Source organism: Papio anubis, chromosome 2 (assembly GCF_008728515.1).
Source record: "Papio anubis isolate 15944 chromosome 2, Panubis1.0, whole genome shotgun sequence".
NCBI classification, from domain to species: Eukaryota; Metazoa; Chordata; class Mammalia; order Primates; family Cercopithecidae; genus Papio; species Papio anubis.
Genome location: NC_044977.1, coordinates 134286935 through 134303412, shown reverse-complemented (window position 1 = coordinate 134303412; position 16478 = coordinate 134286935). Strand labels below are relative to the sequence as shown.

At 36.2% G+C, this 16478-nt stretch overlaps 1 protein-coding gene across 3 annotated transcripts in view; it reads right to left on the bottom strand.

Annotated features, from left to right (window-relative positions):
- The window catches only part of VEPH1 (ventricular zone expressed PH domain containing 1), a 246439-nt gene extending 245608 nt beyond the window's left edge, over positions 1-831 (bottom strand). The window contains exon 1 of one of the 3 annotated variants that reach the window (XM_009201463.4): positions 385-831. The gene's annotated coding sequence lies outside the window, so the exon portion shown is untranslated. The other 2 variants (XM_009201468.4, XM_003894911.5) reach the window with 2 other exon arrangements.
- Between the last annotated feature and the right edge of the window lie 15647 nt (positions 832-16478).

Genomic DNA, 16478 nt, shown 5'->3' with positions numbered 1-16478 from the left:
AAAATGCCTGCATACATGGCTAGACACACAGCTCCCAAATGTGCTTTATCTGCATAATCAGCCAGCCCCTGGAAGTTTCTCAGCTCCTTTCTCCTATCTCCCACTCTTTGCCTCTCTGCAGCCTCTGACATTTACTTTAATTAGCTTTTGTTTTTGCTGAACAAAAGGACATGAAAGAAGATAGCCATACCTCCTTGCACAGGAATCTCTGGTCATAGAAAATAGAAGGCAAAATCCTTGATCTTTAGAGCACTGCAGCTGGGACCCATGACCATGCTCAGAGGCAGTCTTGCAGCTGCTGCCCAGTCCTGTGGGCTGCAGCCGCGTCTCCCCGAGCTGCTTGTCAAGCCAGTGGTACACTTCATTCCCTCCCCATGGACTCACCGTGCGGAATCGGGCAAATGAGTAACTTCTCTTCTCTCTCCCAAACTTCTGCTTAGACCTAACAATTGGCACAAAGCTTCACTTATTTCTACACTAGATTTACAGATTTCTCTGAGCAGATCTGTAGTTTGAAAGAATTGGATTTGCCTAACAACCAGTAATTTAGGTTCTGTTAATGAATAACTAACTTTAAGAAATCAAGGAAGTTTTAGGTTAATATCAGATGTGGGGCCTTTTAGTAGACATCAGGAAAAAGGCTTGGGGAGGGAATGGAGGAAGGGAAGCACTGGAATGAGGTGGTATTTAAGCCAAATATGATAGAAGAAAAATACCACAAAAGAAGCAAAAGGGCTAGTGTGAAGGAGCAAAAGTCTATTTATACTATTGGTATTGCTTATGAAACACACAGCTGAATGAAACTTCCCTGGTAGCACTAGAGGTTTTTCTGAACCCTCATGGTTCCTTCTTGCATCCACCCAAATTTCTAATTCCCTTTCTTTTACCATCCAAATATAGAACTCCTCTTTTCAGACCTAATTCACTGAGGATCCCTCACAAGCACTCCCATATCGCCTCATCTCTCTCTCGTAAGGAGAATGCACTTTAAAACCTCTAATTCATAAATTAATTGATGGTGCCCAGTGGATTATTATACCTGGAGGCTCTTCTCTCCCTTTAAGTGTATGACATGGGCTTTCTTCCCTTATTGATCTGAGGTTTTGCCTACACTCAAAGTGATAAAATATTTCTGAGCCTCTCCCGACCAGAGCTTTCAGTCAAACCATGTGAGGGTAACAGGGAGGGTGGGGGCAGGGGGCTGCAGTGGGGAAAGTCAGGTGTAAGGTGTACAAGTGGACATATAAAGATTTCCATTCAGTGGCAATCATGCTGCATGTAAAAAAATTACTGGCCCAATTAAAAGGACTCTTCATGGGGTGAAGATTACTTTCTCTTGTGTTTGCCACTCAACATTCACTTACTCTACTTCTAGTCCAAAACTGCACCCATATTTCCTTTGGGAAACCATGTCCTTTGGGTAGAGTTGATGCCCATAAACAGGATGAGCCTTAATTGGTCTTACCCAAATTAGAGTAATTGCATTCCTGTGATCATAGTGACTAATGCAGAGGAGGTGTGTGACTCCTTCTAGGCCAATGAGAGGACAATGATGAATGCTCAGCTTTGGGAGAAAAAAGTCTAAGTTGCTGGGCTTGATGATAAGAAGGTATAAGGTCTGGCTGCAATTGCCCTCTAGCCACCAAAAAAACTGTTGACTTCATTTGGGCCCCTTAAACCACCTGCCCCTAATGCTAGCAAGGTCTACTCTTCAGTGTACACTAGTAAATTCCTTAGTAGCGTAAGTGATTTTAGATTGAGTTTTCTGCCATTTACTATTAAAAAATTTCCACCTGACAGAATCAGCCTAACCTGGTTTTGTGGGAGGGCTCTCCTGGGTGCAGCTCATTGAAAAGTAAGTGGACTAAGAGACTCAACAGGAACTATCTATGACAAATGGGCTCCTTCAGTGACAACCACAGGCTTCCTCTGACAACTAGTAGATGCAAGAAAGGCCTGGAAAGGAATGCAGTCATTCAGTGTACCTGAAAACAGGACTTTCTAAATTATTTTTTCCTAACCAGCTACATAGTCATTTCCTCAATACTTGAGTCCCCCAAAATAATTGAATTTAATCTCTTAGACTTGCCTGGCAATGCCTAGCCACATACAATTTGACCTCAATAACCTCATCATGGAATCCATCCATTCATACACAATTTCCAAAAATTTCCTAAAATCACTTAAGCTATTAATGAATTTATCAGTGGACACTGAAGGGTAGATCTTGCTAGCTTTAGGGGCAGCTGGTTTAAGAGGCCCAAATGAAGTCATCAGGTTTCTTGGTGGCAGATTGGCAACAGCAACCAGATCTTACAACTGTTTGTCAAAAATGTGTTTGAGTAATTAGTTTTACAAAGTATTGTTTCATCTTTATTTTTCCCCTCTGTTCCTGTCTGACTCTCCCTCCTTCCTCTCCTTTGGGAAACTTGAAGTAAAACGTTGTCTGTAACCACAAAAGCAGACAAAGATGTTTTCTTTACAGAAAAGAGGTAAATTCTAAGGCAACTTGCATAAGTGAGTTACGTATAAGCACTGAGTACTTCTGAATGATCTCATTTTCTATAAACAGTTTTTCTTACTTGTAATCCCAAAAGCTCCTGCAAGCGCACCATTTCTATGGTCAGCCTTCCAGCTTTGAAGAGTCCATTGTAGGCACAAAAAGTCAGACACAGTCAGGAACTCCCTTTTAGCTCAGCAAAATAGCATGTGGCATGAACTATGACAGTCAAGTTTCTTTCTTTTTGAGAAGGAGTCTCGCCCTGTTGCCCAGGCAGGAGTGCAGTGGCTCAATCTTGGCTTACTGCAACCTCCACCTTCTGGGTTCAAGCAATTCTCCCACCTCAGCCTCTCTAGTAGCTGCATTTACAGGCGCACACCACCACACCTGGTTAATTTTTTTTTTTTTTTTTTTTTTTGGTTTGTTTGTATTTTAGTAGAGATGTTTAGTAGAAATGTTGGCCAGGCTGATCTCGAACTCATGACCTCAAGTGATCCACCAGCCTCAGCCTCCCAAAGTGCTGGGATTATAGGCATGAGCCACCGCATCCGGCCGAAAGTCAAGTTTAAGAACAGGAATAGGGCCCTATGGCTAAGCTTTATTCATTTTGTTTCATTATAATAAAGAATATTTTGATAAAACATACTCCCAAATTAGAGAAGACTCATTATTCTCCCAAACTAGCTCCTCCTTCTGTGTTTATCTTGGTGAGGGCCCTCATCATCTACCAAGTATACAAACAGGAAAGCTGAGTGTCATCCTGTATTTCTCCCCCTCCTCTTCTCACCCACGTCCAGTGACTCTCTGGGTCTTCTCTATTCTGTGTCCTTAACATTCTGGATAGATCCCAAGGTAGCCCTTGATGATCCATTTTCTGGTGTTTATTTACCCCTTGTGTAATTTTTCCCACTTGAGTGTAGGTGAGGCTTGTGATTTGCTTCTAATGAATAGAAAGAAGTAAGATGATAAAATGCTACTCCTGTGATTACCTTACATTGCTAAGGCTCCATATTGCTGGCAAACTTCCTCTAGAGAGTCTCCTTGTTGGCTTGATGGAGTATTGGGCCATGTTGAGAAAAGTCCATATGACAAGGAACTATGAGTAGAGTCTAGGAGTTGAAGGTGGCCTCCAGCCAACAACCAGCAAGAAACCAGTGTCCTCAGTCTTTCAGATACAAATACATGAATTCCTCCAGCAACCTTATTGAACTTGGAAGATGCCCCAAGCTTCCACATGAGAACACAGCCCAGCCAACGCTCTGACCGCAGCCCTGTGAGATTCTAAGCAGAGGAACCATCTAAGCCAAGACTGAACTCTTAGCCCACAGAAAGTATGAAATAATAAATGTGTGTTGTTCAAGTAACTAAGTTCATGGTAATTGTTACAGAGTAACAGAAAATGAATATACAACCATTTTCCCCTATCTACTAACACAGATAAATAGCTATTGTCTCTGTAAATTCTTCATCCTTTCTTGTCTGGCTATTGACATTAGTCTCCTCAAAGGTCTCACTGCCTCTAACATGGCCTCTTCAACTCCATTCTCACTTCTGCCACTAAATCAGCTTTCTAAAATAAAATATGATATATGAATCTCTACTTAAAATTTGCAAGTGGCACCCATTACCTGAGGATGAAAGCAAATTCCTTTGCTTGGCACACAAGGGATTTTGTAATCTAGTCTGCACCTGACTCTTCATCTTTGCTTTCCCTGCTTATGCACACACAACCCTGTGTAGTGGGGTCACCACATTCAGAATACATCCAAGAGCCTATCACTTTTCACCATCTTTACTACCACTGTTGTCTGTGATCAAAACACCATCATCTCAACTCTAACTTGGATTGTTGCAATGGCTCCCTGGATTCTGTCTTTGGTATGTTAAAATATAGTCTAAACAGAGCATCCAGGTGATCCTACTAAAATACAAGTCAGAACTGACTCTCGTCTGTTCAATACGCTGCAATGGAATGGCTCCACATCTCATCCTGAGTCAAAGCCAGAGTTCTCTCAATGATTAACGAAGCGCTATATGATACGGCTTCCCCATCTCCCCCACATCTTCAGCTTTATCTCTTACCATTCTTGGTTTTGATCTCTCTGCTCCAGTTACACTGGAGCTACACAGAGTTTCCTTGCTAATCCTTGGTCACAATAGATAAGTCCCACCAGAGAACCTCTGCATTCGCTATTCCCTCTGCCTGGTAGGCTCTTACTCCAAAAGTCCACATGGCTTGCTCCTTCACTTCCTTCATATCTTTACTATACATCACCCATACATGTTTCCCTTGATCACTCCCTGTAAAAGAGCAACAACCCTCCCTTCCGGGCATGTTTCATTTCCTGCTTTATTTTCAAATTTTTGTCCATAGCACTTAGTATTAACTGACATACTATTTACTTATTTGTTTCTTTTAAAAAATTATCCTTCTCTTGCCACTGTCTCTAGAATATAAACTTTATGAGGGCAGATACTTTATTTGTTAGGCTGATCCCTAGAGTTTGACATGGTATCTGGCACTTAATATGAACCTGAGTTGTTGAATAAACTTTGAATAAATAGGTGAAGGTAATTTAAGCTCAATGAAACTCTCCATGCAAAACTGTGATTTAGAAGTAAACAATCTGGTGAAGGATGACTGTAGAAACCACTGTGTCATTGAGTTTGATAGCAGCAAGTTCTGTACTTCATGGGCAGACGTGGTAGCAAGGACAAGTTCCTGGCCCAGCATTGGCACTTGTGCAGGCAGTGGTGGTTTCCCATAGAACCTATTACAAGAGCAGCAGGGGCTTCCTCATAATGCCTGTTCTCCAGTGTGGTTTTGATTATCCAGTTCTCCCAGCAATTTTGTGAACTTCCATTATCATAATAAAATCCATATCTGTTTAGTCAGCCAAGAACTGCTTCTGTCACTTGCAACTAAAAAACCCTGACTGATGATATATACTCATCATTCTCCCTTCTACTTCTGTGTCTTGCTCCTGCAAGTCCCTCAATTTCAAACACCATGATCTGTCTATAAAATGCCAACTCGTCTTCCAACCATAACTCTTACCTCTTCCTCTCCGGAAAGATATGCATGCCTAGTAGAGCTGATCACATCTTCCTTTGTCTCCACAGGGTAACTTGTAAAGACCTCTACCATATCATTCTCATTCTCTCCCACTAGCTGACAACCTCTCAAGGACAGGCATGAGGTTTTAATTCATCTGAGGAATCTCAGCTCTACTACTATTTGCACAAGGAAATAATTCAATAAAAAATCCATGAATGAGGCTTTCTTTATAAAAACATCAATGAAATAACAATTCTATAATTGAAAATAATTCTGCTGCAGAAAAGAGAGGGATAGCAAAGAAACCCATTGACTGATTCACAAATTTTTCTTGCTAAACTGGTAAAAAATAATTCTAATTTTTCCAGTATTAGCAAAGAGAAAGAAAGGGGACCTATCCTTTTACTGAAAAAATGCTAGCCAACCTGACAGGAAAAACAGAGAAAAGACGCAAATCACCAGTATCAGGAATAAATGAATTAACATCACTACAGATTCTGTAGATATTAAAAGGAAAGTAAGACAATTTTATGGAAATTTATGTCAATAAATTCAACAACTTAGATGAAGTGGACAAATTCCTTGAAGGAAAAAAACTGTCAAAGCTCACTCTAGAAAAACTAGATAATCAGAATAGCCCTATATTTATTTACTTAAAAATTGAAAGTATACTTTAAAACATTCACATAAAGAAAATTTGAGACACAGATGGCTTCAATGGTATTCTAAAAAACAATTAAGAAAGAAATAATAACCATTATATAGAAATTCTTTCAGAAACTGTATTTCACAACTCATTTCATGAGGCTACCCTTACTCTTATATCAAAACCAGACAGTGTGGTATCAAATCAAGATAGACAGATGAATCAAAACAGAACTCAGAAATAGAGCCACACATATATAAACAACTGATGTTTGTGTAAAGCCATTTCAGTGGAGAAACAATAGTTTTTTTTCAAAAAACAGTACTGGAACAATTGTATATCTATATGTTAAGAAAACACTCTGATCCATAGTTCATTCCACATATAAAAATTAACTTCAAATAGGTAATAAACATAAAAGTTAAAACTATAAATCTTCTAAACTAAAACATAAAACAAAATTTTTATGAACCTGAGTTAAGTAAAGCTTTCTTATATATGACACCAAAACCATGATTTATTTTTAAAATGTTGATAAATTACTTTATAAAATTAAAATTTTTTGTTCTTCAAAAAATACTGTTAAGAGAATGAAAAGACAAGACATATACTTGGAAAATATACTTGAAAAACATATTGCTGATAGAAGACTTGTATTCAGAATAGATGGTCTCTAGAAAGTCATTTATAATAAAACAAAAAACCTAATAAAAATGGTCACGAGATTTGCATAGGCACTTCGCCAAAGACCTATGGATGAGAAATAAACTTGTGAAAAGATACTCAACATAGCTAGCCATTAGGAAAATGAAAAATCAAAACCACAATGAACGACTACTACATAAACCTATTAGAATGTCTAAAATTAAAAAAAAAAAAACCCACACAACAAAAATTAACTCAAGATGGATTAAAGACTTAAATGTAAAACCTAAAACCGTAAATCCTAGAAGAAAACTTAGGCAATACCATTCAGGACATAGCCATGAGCAAAGACTTCATGACTAAAACACCAAAAGCAATTGCAAGGAAAGCCAAAATTTACATATGAGATCTAATTAAACTAAAGAACTTCTACACAGCAAAAGAAATTATCATCAGAGTGAACAGGCAACCTATAGAGTGGGAGAAAATTTTTGCAATCTACCCTCTGACAAAGGACTAATATCCAGAATCTACAAGGAGCTTAAACAAATTTACAAGAAAAAAACAACCCCATCAAAAAGCAGGCAAAGGATATGAACAGACACTTCTCAAAAGAAGACATTTATGTGGTCAACATACAAATGAAAAAAAGTTCATCATCACTGGTGATTAGAGAAATGCAGATCAAAACCATAATGAGAGACCATCTCATGCCAGTTAGAATGGCGATCATTAAAAAAATCAGAGAACAACAGATGTTGGAAAGGATGTGGGGAAATAGGAATGCTTTTACACTGTTGGTGGGAGTGTAAACTAGTTGAACCATTGTGGAAGACAGTGTGGCGATTCCTCAAGGATCCTCAAGGATCTAGAACTAGAAATACCAGCAACCCCATTACTGGGTATATACCCAAAGAATTATAAATCATTCTACTATGAAGACACATGCACGTGTATGTTTACTGCAGCACTATTTACAATAGCAAAGACTTGGAACCAACCCAAATGCCCATCAATGATAGACTGGATAAAGAAAATGTGGCCATATACACCACTGAATACTGTGCAGTCATAAAAAAGAATGAGTTCATGTCTTTTGCAGGGACGTGGATGAAGCTGGAAACCATCATTCTCAGCAAATTAACACAGGAACAGAAAAGCAAACACCACATGTTCTCACTCGAAAGTTGAACAGTGAGAACACATGGACACAGGGAGGGGAACATCATACACTGGGGCCTGTCGGAGGGTATGGGGAAAGAGGAGGGAGAGCATTAGGGCAAATACCTGATACACGTGGGGCTTAAAACCTAGATGATGGGTTGATGGGTGCAGCAAACCACCATGGCACATGTGTACCTATGTAACAAACTTACTCATTCTGCACATGTATCCCAGAACTTAAAGTATAATAATAATTTTAAAAAAACCTGACCATACCAAGTCTTTATGAAGATTAGGGGCAACTGGAACTTCTTATACACTGACGATAGGAATGTAAAGTGGTAAGCCACTTTGGAAAAACGTTTGGTAGTTTCTTAAAAAGTTGCACACAGGTTGAGCATCCCTAATCCAAAACCTGACAGTGGAAATATCCAAAATCCAAAACTTTTTGAGCACCGACATAACATACAAAGGAAATGCTCATTGGAGCATTTTGGATTTTAGATTTTTGGATAAGGGATGCTCAACCAGTAAGTTCATGCAAATATTCCAAAATTTTTTTAAAAATCTGAACCCCAAAACATTTCTGGTCCCAAGCATTTCTGATAAAGAGATTCTCAACCTGTATATGGATTCAGCCTTTCTACATCAGTGTATTTATCCAAGAGAAATGAAAACATATGTCTATGAAAATGCATGTGAATACATATAGCAGCTTTATTTGTAATGTCCAAAACTAGACAAAAACCAAACGTCTATGAGAAGATGAATGAATAAATAAATTAGGGTATATCTATTCAATGGAATACTACTCAGTAATACAAAGGACTGAAATATTTAGATCTAACAACAGGAATGAATCTCAAAATCATTACACAGTGTGAAATAGTAAAAAAAAGGCTACTACAGTATGATCCTATTTAAATAAATTTGTGAAAAATATAAAGTAATCTATAGTTACAGAAGGAAGATCAGTGGTTTCTTGGCTATGCCGGGGAGGGCAGCAAGAGCTGTGAGGGAGAATTTATAAAGAGTCATGAAACTCTTGGAGGGGAGGGTGTGTTCATTGTCTTGATTGGGATAATTTCACAAGTATACATATGTCAAAACCTGTAAGAGAGTACACTTTATATATGTACAATTATGTCTATTATACCTCAACAAAGCTGTTAAAAAATTATCCCCAGTACTGGCAAAGATGAAAAAAAGACACATTCTTATACTTTTGGTGTAAATGTAAATCACTATGACTTTTCTGAAGGTCAAGTTGGCTTGTCACAATCTATAAAAATGTGTACCTTTGGATCCCGATATTCAACTTCTAGGACTTGGTTATAAAGATATTCATCATAGTGCTGTGAATGTCTTATAATAGCAAAAAATGGAAAGGGAAAATTCTCGCCAAGACTTGAAATCGGAGGAACGTGACAGTTCATACAGAAAAGAACAAGTTCATGTTCCGCTCACAGAAATAGCTCCAGGTGGGAGTCACAAGAGCAGTGGAGGAGTCTCGCCTGATGACTCAGACTCAAAGTCCTAAGGATTTGGGCCCAGCTGTGGCTAATAGTGAAAGCCCCTCCTCTGAGGCTGAACATGTGACAGAGATCTGAGGAGCTGAGACTTTGGGACCAAGCTTGGGGACCACTGAGGCAGGGACCCAAACTTTGAAAGCAGCAGCCCTACAGCAGTCTTGGATAAGAACCTGGGCAATGGACTAGTCCTCAGTGACCCACAGAATGGCATCTACAACACTGATAATGGTAAGCTTGTCAGACTTGATCTCTCTCTCCAGCTGGCATTTGGAAGCAAGACTAGCCTAAACTGAGAAAACTCCAATTGGAGACAATGGAGACATGCTTGGCATAAAAGAAAAACATTGTATTTTCTGATAATAAAGAGAAGTGAGAATGTGAACATTAATTATAAAAATGAAACTTTTTATAAAAACGTTAAATGTGACCACATTTGTTCCCTAACACGGTGAAGTGGTCCTATGGGTTACATATTTATACCATTAAAAAAAAATAGAGATTATATTGAATAATATAATCTTTTTTTTCACATATGTTGCGAACATCTTTTCAGATCAATAATATTCATCTGTATCATTTAAATATAAAATAATATTCCATTTATATTCTATAAATGTACTGTGTTTTTTTTCATTTTAACCATGCTCCAACATTTGGATATTTTGTTTATTTCTTTTTTTTTTTTTTTAGTAGAAATTGATCCATCTCTTATCAGGATGGAGTCTGCATTTCAAGGAATATTGTGAACAGTGGCTTTTGTAAGACCAGAGAAGTTTCCACAATACATTTTCCAAAGACAGTGAGAACCTCTTCATTCTTCATTACATAATTAAAAGAAAGAATCAATTGACTCTTACCTGAAAAAAGCAGATCTGCTGTAAGATAACTAGCTTTATTCATACAAGAGGAACAGGGGCCATTTCTTCATGGATAAATATCCAGATAGACAGGTGAATAAATGAGAAACAAAAAGAGAGAGGGGAGGAAAGAAGGAAAGAAGAAGGAAGGAAGGAAGGAAGGAAGGAAGGAAGGAAGGCAGGCAGGCAGAAGGAGGGAGGGAGGGAAGGAAGGAAAGAAGGAAGGAAGGAAGGAAGGCAGGCAGGCAGGAAGGAAGGAAAGGAAACCAATCACCAGGGTGTTAAAGGTGGATATCTACTCTGATGAGGCCACAGGAATGCCGTTTTTTCTTATTTTACTTCTCTTATTGTTTTTTCTGCACTGATCATGCTATTTTTGAATAGGAAAAATATGTTAACATTAATAAATTTAAAATGAAATTATATAGCCATATATAACTAAGATTCACTCAGCTACAGAAAAAAATATTCTAATCTGATTTGAATTTTTGTTTTTTCAATGCAGTCATAATAAAAAGATCGACTGATTTGAAAATGTCGTAAAATTAGATTTCTATCAATGCTTTAGAATTAAAACAGATTTATCTAAAGAGATATTTCAGAAGGCAAAATCATTGCATCAGAATTTTTGAGCTTCATAAAGAAATGGAATCTTTATGTTTTGAGAGGCATTCATTTATAATTAATTTATATTCATATATATCTTTTACATTGAAAAAAATTTCAACTATGCTTTGAAAGCTATTCATGTGTACATAAATAATATAGCTACCTAAGGATGGATGCATAGATGATAGATGATAGATAAATAGACAGACAGATAGATTGCTATCCTTTTAGTTGCTGATAGCATTTCATGTTATGAATATAGCACATTTTTTATATCCATTCCTCTATTCCTTTATACCCATTCCTCTATTGATGAAGCTCTACGTGACTTGCAGAATTTTACTGAGCGATAATGTGAATTTAGGGTTGAAAGAGCACACTTGGGTTGGGCTGCCTGCCTAATTCAAATCCATTCCTACCATTTACAAGCCACATGACCTTAGGTAATGTCCTCAACATTTTTGTTATGTTAGTTTAAAAAAAAAATCTATAATTTTTTAGGGTATCTTAATGGTACTTACCAGCTAGAGTTGTTATGAGGATTGTATGGGGTAATATTTGTAAAGTGCTTGGAATCAAGACTGGAATGTAGTAAGTACTACATGAGTGTTTGTTAGATACATGCCAAAAGGAACATTCTTGTAAGCGCTTCCTTGTTCACAGTTGCAGGAATTTGTCTAGGATTCATATCCAGAAGTGAAATTTCTGGGTTGTAGGGTATGCAGATTTTTAATTTTATTAAATGCTGCCAAGTTACACTTCAACATGTCAGTACTAATTAATGTTCCCACAAGGGTGACTTTTTGTCACATATCTGACATTGTTCAACAAAACCTCTTTAATTTGACATGATGGATGAAAATGATATCTTCTTTGTATTAATTTACCTTGTCCTGATAAGTGATGAAAGTAAATATATTTACACTCTGAACATATTCATAATTCCTCTTCTGTTAAATACCTGTTCAAATTAATATTCTTTTCATGGATTCATATGGAGTGGCTTTTTCTTACTGATTTGAAGGAATATTTTATATACTGCAGATACTAAGGCTTTGTTTGCTACGTTTGTTGTAATTATACTTAATTTGTTTTTCAGCTTTGTTGACAGGAAATCTTTGCTATATGCAAGTTTTGTTTTTCAAAATTTAAAATTAAAAATGTAATACATTAGCATAGTTAAAAATTTAAGATATATATATTAAAAGATATAGAGTGAAAAGACACCCATTCGCATAGCCTTGTTTCCCATTTACTTAGTTCTTGCCTGACCCTCTGCCACAAGAAACAAGATGTATCCCTCCCAAGTTTCTTAATTCAGATACAAACAAGTCACAGTATGTATTTTATTTCCACAATTTTTTTTTTTTCCAGCAAGGTTTCTGATACCCAAGCTGGATTGCAGTGGTACAATCACGGCTCGCTACAGTCTCAACCTCCCAGCTCAAGAGATCCTCCCACCTCAGCCTCGCTCGTCGCTGAGACCATAGGTTTGCGCCACTACATCAGGCTAATTTTCGTGTGTGTGTTTTGTCTGTTTGTTTGTTTTTTTGTGTGTGTGTTTTATGTTAGTTAGTTAGTTTGTTTTTTGTAGATGGGGTTTTGCCATGTTACCCAGGCTGGTCTTGAACTCCTGGGCTCAAGCAATCCACCCACCTCAGCTGACCAAAGTTCTGGGATTACAGGGATGAGCCACCAAGCCTGACCTATTGTCACGATTTTACATACAAAGTTGGTTGCTCTATACACTCAGTTCTGCAAATTGCTTTAATTACTTAACAATATATCTTGGTACTCTTTCCAACTCAGCATGTGGAGGGCTTACTGACTCTTTTGAAAGCTATTAGTCCACTGTGCAGATGTGCCACCATTTATTTAATGACTGGCACTTGCATAATTTTAATATTTTGTATTCCTAAAAATAGAGCAATAAATTAGATTGAATGCTTTTCATTTAAAAGAATCATTTTCTTTGATCGTTTATGTTTTTTTCTGTCTAGTTAAGAAATCTTTGCTTACCCCAAGTTCATAAAGATTCTCCTTTATTTTCTTCTAAAATATGTAGAGGTTTTTTCCTGTTATGTTTTAATGCAAAATTCATTTGTTGTTTTTAATGTGAGGTAGAAGTCTGTTTTTATTTTCTGTATATAGAGAGCATGTTTTTCTAATACAAATTTTTAAACGTAGTTATACTCTATCTATTAATTTATGATACCAACTCTGTTATACTCCAAGTTTACATATGTGTTCAGGTCTATTTCAGGAGTCTCTATTATGTTCATTGGTCTATTTGTTTTCTTCTGTGCCAGTACTATACCATTTTTTATTATGTTCATTTTTTTAATGTCTTAATATAGAGTAGAAAAAGTACCCCTTCATTGTTCTTTCTTCTTGAAATGTCTTAGCAATTCTGTGACTACATACATTTTACCTGCAACCAGAGTCCACAGAAATCAATTTGAAAACTTGATGAGAATTATAATGAATATATAATTTAGGGAATATCAATATCTTTCACATGTTGATTTATTTAATTTACACACAAGATAAAATTTCCACTTATTCAAGTACTCTTTTATTTTCCTCAATAAACTATTACATATTGTTTTCATTAAGTTCATGCACATATTTGTAGGGTTTATTCCTAGATACTTTATAGTTCAATCGCTGTTGCTTCTTTTTTATGTGATTCTTTTTTTCCTATTACATTTATATTTCGTTATTCCTAGTATAAGGGAACTTTAAGGTTTGTATATTGGTTTTTATCCACACTCTTGCTGAACCACATTATTAGTTTTAAATATTTATGTGTAGATTCTCTTGTATTGTTGGCAATCTTATCATCTGCAAATATAAACTTTTTTTCCTAATTTATTTATCTCTTACTTCTTTTTAAAATTCATTTGTACCCACTTCTGATTTTTTTTTTTTTTGAACCATCTTGCCAGTAGTCATTTCAAAGAACCGGCGTCAGTTTTGTTGGTCAGCCTCACTCTCACCTTTTTCATTTTTATTTTTATAATTTCTATTTCGTTGCCTTCTACTTTTTTCTCCTTGTTTCTTTTCTACAACTTTTATTGGGTTTACATTTTCCCCTGGCCTCTTGGAATTACTATTTAGCTCTTCATCTTCCATTTTGGTTTGCTGAAGTCTTTGCTGTAAGTTGTATTTATGGATTTTATATTCTTATCTTCATTACTTCCTTCTACTTTCTCTAGGTTTATTTTGCTGTTTTTTTTTTTTTTTTTTTCACTTTCTTGAGCTTGAAGTTGAGGTCATTGATTTTTTAGCTTTTCTTTTTCCCTCACATTTCCCTTTAAAACCATAAGTTTCATGACTGTAGTTGCCATTTTTAAGTATTGATATGTTGTATTTTTATTATTGAGTTCAAAATATTTTCTATTTTTATTGTGACTTTTTGACCCAAGCAGTTATTTACAAATCCACTGTTTGATTTCCAAACATTTGGAGATTTTTCTAGTTACCTTCTTACTCTCCAACAGTGGGCAGAGAGCCTACTCTGTTCAGTCCTTTAAAATATTTTGAAACTTGCTTCATGTCTCAGCATATGATCATTTAAAAAATGTTTTGCATGCTGAATCCAGTGTTCTATTCATGTACATTAGATCAAGTTTTAAAATTATTTTTTCTATTATTATAATCTTAATTTTTTATGCCTTGTTCTATTAGGTATTTAGAGGTGTGTTACAATTCTTGGTATGTTTAGGAATTGTCCATTTTTCCTTATGTCTGTTTTGTAATTCTATCTATTTTGAGTCTCTGTTATACCTAGAGAGAAAATTTGAATTGTTATAATCTTCCTTGTGGATAAAAACTTTTATTATTTTATTTTTATTTTTTAGAGACAGGGTCTTACTCTATCACCCGGCTGGAATGCAGTGGCATGATCATAGCTCAATGCAGCCTTGAACTCCTGAGCTCAGGCAATCTTCCCACCTCAGCCTCCTGAGTAGCTTGGACTACAGGTGCACCAGCATGCTCTGCTAATTTTTTAAAATTATTTTGGAGATGTGGTCTTGCTGTGTTGGCCAGGCTGGTCTTGAACTCTTGGCCTCAAGAGATCCTCCCACCTTGGCCTCCCAAAGTGCTGAGATTGCAGTCAGGAGCCACTACACCCAGCAAAATTAATTTTATTATTATGACGCATTCTCTAATAGTGCTTTTTCATTCAAAGTTAGCTTCTCTGATAATAATATAACTACATAATTCTTTTGGTTAATATTTGCATGCTATGTTTCTTTTCATCTTTTTACTTTTAACCTCTCTTTATCCTTGTTTTAGATGTCTCTTTTTTACATTATATGGTTTTTATCTTTATTTAAATCTATTCATCTTTGTCTTTTAACTAGAACATTTAGACAATTTGCATTTGATTTCATTATTTATATATTTGGGTTTAAGTTTACCATCCTGGTATTTGTTTTCCATTTGTTCTATTTGTTTTATGTTTTCTTTTTCTCTGATGTCTTGCTTTTGTTTACATTGAGCATTTTTATTCCTCTTTTCTCCGCAATAAGTTTAGAAATTATTAATATATACTCATTTACTATTCTTTTAGTACTTCCTTAAAGAATATAACAAGTAAACATGTATATAATTTTATATGTCAATATATAATATGTGTGTATGTATGTGTGTGTATATATACATATGTACATATGGAGGAATCACCATGACACATTTTTTCAGCAATGATATTATGATGTGCCTAAGTGTGGATTTCTTTTAATTTATCCTGCTTAAGATTCATAGGGCTTCTTGAATCTGTAGTTTGAGGTCATTTTTGGAGTATTTATAGCTGTTGCCTCTTCAAATTGTTATTCTTGCCCCATTCGCTTTCTTTTCCTTGTAAGTCTTCAGTTACATGTGTAAGAAACTACTTTATTGCACTATTTATGTCTCTTAATTCCACTTGTAGTTTCCATTTTTTTCTGATTTGTCTTCCACTTTTTAAATTCCCTCTTCAGCCATGACTAACAGACTTCCATCCACTAAAATTTTAATTTTAGCCATTGTAATTTTTGTTTATCGAATTTTCACTTGCTTCTTTTTTATATATAAATTCCAATTCTCTGCTGAACTTTTAATTATATCTTTTTCCCCTCTTTGAACATGGTAAGTATAATAATAATAATAGTTATTATTATTATTATTATTATTATTTTGAGATGGAGTCTTGTTCTGTCGCCCAAGCTGGAGTGCAGTGGTGCAATCTTGGCTCACTGCAACCTCCACCTCCTGGGTTCAAGCAATTTTCTTGCCTCAGCCTCCTGAGTAGCTGGGATTACAGGCACAAGTCACCATGCCTGTCTAATTTTTATATGTTCAGTAGAGACGGGGTTTCTCCATGTTGGTCAGGCTGGTCTCAAACTCCTGACTTCGTGATCCTCCCCCCTTGGCCTCCCAAAGTGTTGGGATTACAGGAGTGAGCCGCTGCACCCAACCA